Source organism: Prosopis cineraria, unplaced genomic scaffold (genome assembly GCF_029017545.1).
Source record: "Prosopis cineraria cultivar Desert tree isolate PC_DT_omini unplaced genomic scaffold, ASM2901754v1 PC3, whole genome shotgun sequence".
NCBI lineage: Eukaryota > Viridiplantae > Streptophyta > Magnoliopsida > Fabales > Fabaceae > Prosopis > Prosopis cineraria.
Genome location: NW_026555334.1, coordinates 1,482,615 through 1,493,517, shown reverse-complemented (window position 1 = coordinate 1,493,517; position 10,903 = coordinate 1,482,615). Strand labels below are relative to the sequence as shown.

Below are 10,903 nucleotides of genomic sequence, written 5' to 3'. Positions count from 1 at the left end.
AGAAAACCGGTGATAAAGTGGCCGTCGGAGTTACATCGGACTCCTCCACAACCTCTTTTCTGATCCATCTACGTTCATAGTTACGGACTCGGTGGAGGGAAGCCTCTGCCTCGAGAGAAAAATCTCAACCGTTCAGATTTAATAATTTTATTTTTTTATTTATATTTTTAAAATAAAAAATATAAAAATTAATTTTTTTAAATAAATATATTTATTAATTCGACAGTCCAAATTTAATATAAATAATCTAAATTTAATATAAAAAATTAAATTAATTTTTTAGATATATTCTGAATAGTGTAAATATATTTTAAATAAAATAATAAATTTATTGAAAAATTTTAATATTAAATTTAGATCATTTATATTAAATTTAAATTGATAAATATATTTAGTAAATTTTTTTATAATTTTTATTTTAAAATTATAAATAAAAAATAAAAAAATTATTAAATTTAGACCATTCAAATTTTTTTTCACCTCAAAGGAGAGGCAGAGGAAGGAGAGAAGCCTACTCCCAGTTACCGAGCCAGCATTTGGGGCACACCTGAACCTTGGTCTCTATTTGTGTAACACCCTCAAATTTACAAACCGATTTTTTGCAAATTATTAATTCAACAAATCATTTTTTTTTTGTCTTTTTTTTTTTCATTGAACCCTTATCATACCCTTATCATGGTAGAAAAATTTCTACCATGATACATCCAAGACAATATACCACAGGTCTTAAAATATTTCAAAAAGCAATTAGAACCATGAGGGACAGACATGATCCTCATAGCATGTTATTCAAATTAGGTCGTGAATCAAAAGGGACAGACATAATCCTCTTGGACATATAAATGCATTTAATAAAAAGGATTAGAGTTTACATGCTCCACAAACAAGATATGTCCTAAGTTGGCACAAGATACATTGTATAATCCAAAATAAGAGGCAACGTAAAAGATGGTGTTTCATACACCATAATTACATCTCTGGTGCTTTCTCGGCCGGACTCGCTCCTGTAAAAATATTAACCACGGGGAATGAGACTTAAAAGTCCCAGTAACTAAAAATTAATATGTAATGATGCATGCGATTGTAACTAATCATGCGATTGCTAAGTGGGCACACAAAACATTTAACCGAACAATATTTTCAAACAAACCGAACAAGTATTTAATTTGCATGACTACACCTTATATCCTCCTTTCGCCATGCTCGGACGCCAAATCACCAGGCCAAAGGTGAGTTGGACCAAGCGACACGCCACTCATTGGGTCCAATGAGGGCTTACCACGTGGTAATAATTAACCAAACAGAAATTTCCATTAACACCATACATTAAAATACCTTAACAAGTCATGCATCATTCAAAAATCCAAACAGGAATATATCTGACCAATAATATCTCATCATGATAAATAAAAATAAATTTTTGACCCACTTGGCAATAATTTCAAACAAGTATATAACAGTATTTATTTTCAATAATTCATAGTTTTTCCAAACAACAAGTCAACACATAACCATTCACAAACACACTCATCACAACACATTAATAATGGTTACCTTGTGTCTTGAATAACAAGTCCCCCTTTACAACTCCTTTTTCACCACTATCTTTGTCAATATAATCTACATAATTATTTCACAATACTATATATTAATTTTACATTAAAATAAATAACTCTAATTTAAAGAATTAGAAAGTCTTAGATCTATAATCCATATTAATACTAATTTAAGATTTATGCCTCATTTAACTTCCCAAATTCTTTTCTAAAATTCTCGTACCCTAATAAACTATTTTTTTATCCTCAAATCACTTCTAGTATCACAATTTCATCCTTCTATATTCTAAAAATTCGTCCAAAAATAAATTAAAAATTTTAAAATTATCCTGAAACCTCAAATCACCTTTCTATAACCTCAAAAATACCTATTCATACTTAAATAAATATTTAATAATCAGAGGTTTATCCCTGCATCTCAGATTCCACATAAATTCAACCATATAGATCTAGATTTTAACTCAAAAATTCTTAAACATGAGTTTTAACCTCAAGAAAATATTCTATAATATTTATTATATCCCTAAGAGTTTTAACCTATATTTTTAATCCATCATATCATCAGATTAACTATCCTATAGAAAAATCATAATCAAAATATTTACTCTATCCTACAAAATAATCATATCACTAGAAAGCTAATATTATTTAGAAAATAACTATAAAATTAATTTTGTAATTAAATAAATTTTTAAATGCTAATCTAAACAGGAAAGTTAGAACATACCTGAAGAAAAAGAAAATAATCCTCCCTTACGAGAAAACGCCGAGCAACGTGAGAGAAAGAGAGAAAAATAATATAAAAATGGGATTGTGAGTCCCAAAATTATATTAAAAAAAACTATAGGTTTGAATTTAATTATTCAAACCTTTGGGCCAAAAGTTGCAATTTTCTCTAAACTGCATCTTAGCCTCTCATGCTTCCTAATGAACACACCTCCTCCCTTTTATACATGAAGGCACCTCTTCTCTTCCCTCATCTAACCAATGTGGGACTTAAAAACAACAATCTTTCACCCTCCCTTTTTTTTGTTCCTTCTACCTTCTCTTTTTTTTTAACACACACATAAAAAAAATTATTTATGTATTATATCTTAACTAAATATTGCTTATGTGGTTTTAAATTTAAATTTTTAAATTCATAATTAAATACCTAATCATAATATTATTTCTAAATAACCTCAAATAATATAAATTCCCATTATTATCATTTTTTTTCCTCAAAACCTAAATTCCACAATTTCTTTATTATATAAAAATCAGGATGTTACAAATTGCCCCCACAAATTAAGAAAAATATTGTACAAGAAGACCCAAAAAAACTTGTATATTGCCCCTTTGAAAATTAGACAATTTTTGAAAAATCAAATTTAGGAGCTAGGCATGCCCGTTTCCTAGCCTAACCGAATGAAATATATAAGTAAAACATGTATATTTAATAATAATAAAATTAGAAATTTATTAAATTTTTTAATAAAATTAATAAATTTTAATATTTTGATAGTTATGATTAAACATGATAAAAATAATTTATAAATAGAAAAAGAGCAATAACACTTGATACAGTATATAATCTTTTAAAAGTAATGTAATATTATCTTTTTCTTTTAACAGTTAAACTGTTAGCGTGAATTAGAAAGCATTTTTAACCCAATATTACAATTACATTACAATCATTTGTTAATAAATTGTGACATTATATTGATTTAAAAAGGTTCTGTGCGACAATGGCTTATAATTTTCTTTCAAGTATTTATAACTATTTCAAAAATACTTATTTTAAAATAAAAATTCCCTTGCCCATATTATTATCTGTTGCCAAATAAATTACCATTTTTGGTCTTGAATCTTATTTAAGAGGCTAAAAGTAGCATTAAATATTGCAATTTAATATTATTTGTATTTGTATAAATAAAAAAAATACTTCAATAGCAATACAATGTAGTATGTTATTATTTGTTATATTTGTTTTATTTATAAGATTTTTAAAATCATGAATATCAATAAAGTCAATTAAATATAAAAGTTAATATGTAATTTTCTAGACTATAAATTTAGGAGTAATTTGAACCTTAAACTTTAAAAAGATATATTTTAAATTTTAAACAACTAAAGATATATTTCTAGACCATATCGTTAACTTTCAATAAATGTCAATTAAAATTATTTGATAAAAATTGCACATTAGACCTTAATTTAAAGAATGTTTGTTAAAAATTAATAGTAGGACAAAATATATTGCCCCAACCTTAATTATTTAAGATTCAGAATATACTTTTTAAAGTTTAGGATTCAAATTGTATAGTGAACCCAAATATAATTGAAAATCTTAATTTTTTTATAAATTTTTAAAAATATCATTCACTAATAAAAGAGAGAGAAAATATATTTAAGGAATGAAATAACGAGGAATAATATGTGAATGATCATAATTAACAAATATTGATTCAATTGATAAGGGTTTGATTTATAATTATTAAAAGGATATTAAAACAGAAAGTAGCTATATTGCCCTACGTCTGGATCTGTCCAAACAATTAAAAGGATATTATTTTGTTAAATTTAAATATAAAATTTTACACATCATCCCCATAAAAATCCATTTGTTCAATTGAAATTGGTCTGATGATGATGAGAAAGCTATTGCCCAATGCCATACTCTAAAGTGACAAGGGCAGTTAGCTGTGGCTGAAAATACAAGATTCTCATGATATTTTAAAAAGAAAAATGGACATAATCTCAGAAAATAAAAAATAATATTTTTTAATATTATATTCCGTTCATTTTTTTTTTCCGGCAAATATTCCTTTCAATCTTAAATATAGAGGAATAGAATATGGATATTTGATTCACAAAAAGTAATGGGTTACTTGTAAAACTCTGTGCCCGATTGGACATGCGTATTTGGGAAATGATGTAGGATTTTTTTTTTATATTTTAATAATCCTAACCTTTCATTTTATTTTAAAACAATTTTTGCTGTTCATTTAAATAAATTTTTAAATATTTTTAATATCATATTTATTAATATAAAAAATAAAAATTTTAATATTATATCTAAGCTATTTTTAGTATTCATAAAGAGACTTTTGATGAGATATGAATAATTCATATTTAAAAATTTTTATTTTTATTTTATATTTATTGGACTAAAATTTATAAAAATATAAAAAAATTTAATAAAATTATTCATTACTATCTTTCTAGTATAAATTTAATTTAAATATTTTAATTTAATATTAACAAATTTTATAAATTGATTATTTATATAAACTTTGAACAGTTTAAATATAATTTATATAATTTACTTTAATATTAAAAAATTTATAAATTTTATAAATTAATTATTTATATATATTTTGAATAGTTCAAATTTAATATTAATTTTTATATTAAAATATAATGTTAAATTAAAAATTAATTTAAATAAAAAGACATATATTATTTTAAAGTGAAATAGCGGTTCTCTCCCCTTTGAGCACTTGGTGCTTATCACCAAATGCGCATGCGTGTGGTTGGATTAAAGTTTGCGAAACTCAAAATTTTCATGAACTTAAAGTTACAAACTAAAAATTGCCTCTCACTTTCAGCCTAAAAGTCATTTCTGCCCAATTTTAAAAATTAATAAAATTCTTTGTTTTTAATCATTTTGATCACAATTTGATTATGATTTTAATTATTAACTCTTTAATTAATATCTTGATCAGTTTAATAATCAATTTAATTTTTAATATGTTAATTTTTTTTGTCAATTCAAAATTCTCACTATAATGGAGCAAAGGCTTAAGAGTAATCGAATTCTATTGTGACGGTGGCGGTGCTGAAGACATTGGAACGGTTACTAGAATTTGCAACAACAATCACGTTTTCAAGGATAATATTGATGTAGCTAGATTGTATATTTGGAGGATTGACATATTTTTTTTAATTTTGTGTTTTAGGAGGCTAACAGATGTGTCTATTTATCGATTGAGGAGTCTCATAAGCTCCACACTAACCTTTCAATCTTTTAATTAGCCTTCACCTTCATGTTTAAAGATGGTGGAGGATAAAAGAAGATTTGATAGAGATTTAAATTTAATGATTGTACTTAATATATGTATTGAATATATGTATCATTTGAGGTGTTGAAATTCAAATCAACAATTTATATAAACTTACTCATTTATTAATTTTAAGTAAAATATAAATTTATAATCATTGATCTAAATTTTAACGATTCAAATAATACAAAAATTCAACATCTATACTAAATAAAGCTATCAAATTCAAATCTATTCTATTGTTGTTATACTTAGCCCATTGTTTTGTCTAGTGAAGTTTCAGTATTATTAAAAAAAAAAAATCCTCACTGTAAAAGTTTACATCAGAAAGATTTAAGCTCTTGGGCCAAAAAATGGTCTAAGCCCATATGCCATGGCCCCAATAAAAGCATATGTGTCCGAGACAGAAAATCTTTTAAAAATAAATTGCCCACAAATTAAAGAGCACCCAAAAACAAAATTACAAAAACGTTGGTTTTCATTTTGATGGAAAATTAAATGTAAAGTTCATATTGAAATAATAGTAATAAATTTGACAACTATACTAATATCTTATTGAATTTGAATCTCATATAAGAATCCACTATCCACTATTGGTAAATTACAAGTAATTATATGTTCCTATACTAACTGCATGTATTCCAAGGAAACTTGGGATTTTTTTTAGGGATTTGAAAGGAATGTCTTATTTATATATATATATATATATATACAAGTCTATTATAGATGGAAGTGCGTAATTTTTACAAATTCAAAAATAATACTATAATACTATTTTTGAAAAAAAATATATTTTTTATTTTGAAAATAAATAATAAATAATTTTACTGAAATTTTTAAGTAAATTAATGTAATTTATTCAAACAAATTTTTTAGTAAAGTTATTCAAACAAATTAAAAATAACGAATAATTGTCCTTTTGAGCAGAACAAGAAACTGGGACCAAAAATACGCCCAATAAGAAGTGTGGCCCACGATTTCAAAATTCGTAACGGGCTTTTTCTCTGGGCCGAAATATCTGTCCTCTTCAAACAAAAGAGGTTATCATTAATTAATAATTAATTGACAACCAACAGATATTAAGTCTGACAGAAAGCATCAGCCTATCACAATATGATGAATTAAAATCTGAATATATTTGGGGATATAAATAAAAAAATGATAATTAATCCATATAAACTCAATAAATTCTTTTTTTTTAGGTAAAGGTGCAGAATTGGTTATATAATATTATTTTTCGAGGAGCATTAATAGTTTAAACTATTAAATAGTGTAAAATAAATCACGAACTTTAAAAAAAATGAAGCATCTAATAGCTTACTGTTAATTTTAGCTAATGGACATTATGTGAGGCTTACAATAACATGTGGCACGATGTGGGTACGATATGTCAACATGGTAAATGTGCAAATTTAGCCATGAATTATTTTCCGAGTAGCATCGGTTAGCTTTTACTATAAAAAAAAAGGGCGATCAAGCACCATTTATTTTCATATTTATAAGACCCATAAAGCATTAATTTCTTCAATCTTGTTACCTTCATTCTCAATTTTAGCTTGAGAAGAAGAGGTTTAAATAGTTTTTACCTAAAGACATTTATGAAGATGACACTAACAAAGTAGAAGAAATAATTTGTGGCTAAATTAAGCTAGAATCAAACTTTTTTCATGCGTAATAAAATCAAGTTTTTACTTTATTGGAATCATCCTTTTGAATGTTTTCAGATAATAGCTTTTTGAACCTCTTCTTCTGGAGTTGATACTGAGAATGAAGGCAAGAAAATTAGAAAGATTGATACTTTGTCGGTCTCATGAGTATGAAAATAAATTATACTTGGTCAAAATTGAGAAGAATGTATTGGATGGTCCATTTTTTTACAGTAGAGGCTACCTAATACTCTTCGAATAATAGTTTATAACTAAATTTATACTTTTATTATGCTAATGTGTCGTGCCCGTGTCGCGCCACGTCTCATTGTGAGCCCCCCATAACATCTGTCAGTTGAAATTAACGGCAGGTTACTGAATACTTTATTTTTAAAAGTTCGTAATTTATTTCACATCATCTGCTCTTAAAAAAATTGTATATGGTTAAATTTGTTACTTTAGCTTTTTTTTTTAATGAAACGATTATTTTTCAATAAACCTGTATATACATAGCTAAGTAAGTCACTCTATGAACTATGAAGGCATTACGGAGTTTCTGCAAAAAAAAAAAAAAAGTAACCTCCCTTGCCCACCATGAAAGTATTGTTGTGGAATTGGTAAGGCTATGACCGTTTAATAATTAAAAAAAAAAAATATCTATAAATATAATTCGGACTTTCTTTTCTTTTTCTTTTTTTAATGGAACGTAAACCCCGACTCTAAGTTGCATAAGCTTTTGCAATTTCTCTCTCTTAATTTTGTGCAAAATGTTGAACCTTTGGGTGATGGTGGTGGTTTGCTTTTGGCATATTAATTCATCGGTGTTCCATTGTGATTTAGGAAGCAGATCCACTCCAAATCTTTCTTTTTTATTTTTTTCCTCCTCATCCAATGTCCAACTTTGGAGATAAAATGAATGGTTCAGATTTAATAGTTTTATAAAACAATTATTATAATATGATATTAAAATAAATGAATAAATAAATAATTTTAAACTGTTCAAATTTAACCTATGGTTTATAACTATGATACAATAAACAAATCTAATTTATAAAAAAAATTAATTACAGTATGCAACTATAGGTCAAATTTTATTGAAATTTAAATTTAAAATTTACAGTATACAAATATAATTTATAAAAAAATTTAAATTTAAATTTATTTTTATATAATATTATAATAATTATTTTGTAAAACGAATAAATCTGGACGATTTATTTTTTTGTTTGAGAAAAAAAAATTGAGCCTAAGATTTAACCCAATTCCATAAAATAATTCTTTCAGCCAATTTTCAAAATTTTCTGAAAAATCTAATAAATCTCATAACCTCGCTTTTATCCTTTTCTTTTTAGTACTTTTTGAGGGAACTATATTTCAGGTTTTTCTTCTTCTTCTTTTAATTTCCAGAGAGAATGCTCAAGGTCAGGTATTATTGAGTGAAGATTTTTGAAACACCTCATGAGAGCTGTATATGTGGGTCCATATCTTGCATGTAGAACAAATTAAGTATGTCTTAGGCTGGGCAAAAAAATTATGTATGTTTTATTAAAAAAAATTATGTATGTCTTAAACAAGCTTTCTTTGAATGACATGAATGTTGTAGTAAGTACATATGGATTTACAAAGAAATATCAATAACAAATAAATAATCTTTATGACTGTTGGATTATTATAATATCCGCCCCTGATTGAGATTCAAATATTGTATTAAATTTAAATAAGTACTTAATTTAATATCTAATTAATTAAATTATTTTTAATCAAATTAAGAATTAAATAAATATTTGATTCTTGAGTAAAAGTTGATATATCTTATTAATTAAGATACTATATTATATTAGAATTGATCTTATGTATTCATTCTCTCATTAAGAAATTTGATTTACATGATATGATTCCTCATCCAACTTAGACACCCACGTTATAGGGGTAGCTAAGTGAAGGGAAGTGAAACACTAGAGTTAAATACTCATTCATATTTACTCTACTATTCTCTCCCTCTCTTTTTCTCTTATAAAGTGCATCTACTGTACATCATAAATAGGATTCTACTAGCCTTCTCTCTTTGTGGGTTCTCAATTGATTGTTCTATTCCAAGATCTAACATGAATTGTTTATTATCCTTTTATTTCTAACAATGATGATCAACATTTTTGTAGACATCCAATCCATCATCTTTTGAGTGTAGTTACCTTCATTAACAAATCATATGAATTAGATGGTGTTGGAGCGTTTGGAGAACTATTATTGTCCGAGAATTGGAATATTTCTGTTTCAAAGGCTTAAATGGATTCTATCAAATGTGTAGATGCAAAGGGGTTCATTATTTTCATAGGTAGATTAATTAAGTTAATGCAATGCCCACTTTATTTCTAGTTGTAATAATTTTAAGAGCAATTGTAGGATTTAAATAATGAATAAAAAAATAGATCAACAATAACCAAAGGTGTTTGATTATATCCTTGATGGATTAGGCCAAGTGAATAGAGGCCCAATTAGGTTAAATAATTATTTATTTAATTAAATAGTTGATGGTTATTATCAAAAGAGACAATAATTATGTAACTATCTAAAATCTCTATCGTGTTATATGGGTGAAGGTTGAGCATTTGCAAGATACACTATTAAAAAACTTTTCCTCTGCTTCCCTCATTTTTCTCTATGATTTGATGAATCTATTGTGAAACTCTATTCGAAGTTCATAATGGTAACCCAATTCCCTACGTAAGGTTAAAGGGAAGTTGATCATCACTAGAAGCCAAGTATATTTTAGACTCTAAATTCCTACTAAAGGTTTCTCATTAAAATTCAAACCAAAAGCTTTAGGCTCTAGAAAAACTTGAACACACCTCATATGATAAGTAGCTTATTGTAGTGAAAATGACAATACAAAGCTTAAGAATTTCCTAGCTAACATGGGCCATCAACTTAGATGTGGGCAATTCTAGTTTCTAATTATCATGTTTAGGACAATATTTAACTAGCGATCCATACCGATTTCAAGACAAATGAAATTCATTAAGTCTACTAAGTTTGCCTAAGTAGTTGAGGAACAAGGTGATTTGAGTAATCTAAAAGCGTTTGACTTCAAGATATTCTACTTTAGAATTTGAGTGATGCATGATATTAATAAATTCAGTTCCTTTCATTTAATTGCTTACTCTTCTTTTCTTCTTTAGGCAACTTATAATCAAGACTTCATATTAGGAAATCAATTACTTATTAAATATGCATGATTTAATATCATTTATGTTGAGACAAATAGGGCTTTATGCCTTAAGCCTAATAAAATGTGTATGCTTAAGTTCAATAGGTCATTAGATTTACTTATTGGGACTAATTAATTGTGGGCTCATTTTATTATTGTAAGTAACTTTTAAATTATTGCCAGATGGCTTATTCTTTGCTTCTATGAGTTAGTGCCCTAACTATAAATACTAATAGAATGAGAGAGGCTTGTACACCTCTAATTTACACAAAATACTTTCTTTAAAATATTTTCTTGATATTAGAACTAAGCAAGGTTCATCACTATAGAGACTTTTAATGCATCTCAACAATCCCAAGCAATACTAGGTCACTTGAGTCTGCATCCAATTCCCTACTTTTTGCAAACAACCTTCTAAAGGACATTGAAGGTTCTAATGGCATGAATCAT

General features: G+C 26.3%; 1 long non-coding RNA gene across 1 annotated transcript; it reads right to left on the bottom strand.

Annotated features, from left to right (window-relative positions):
* Positions 1-847: 847 nt before the first annotated feature.
* On the bottom strand, positions 848-2,445 carry LOC129305134 (uncharacterized). The gene is made up of 2 exons (XR_008591882.1): positions 2,284-2,445; positions 848-1,004 (listed from the first exon to the last, which is right to left on the bottom strand). It is a non-coding gene; the product is annotated as an uncharacterized LOC129305134 (long non-coding RNA).
* Positions 2,446-10,903: the final 8,458 nt, after the last annotated feature.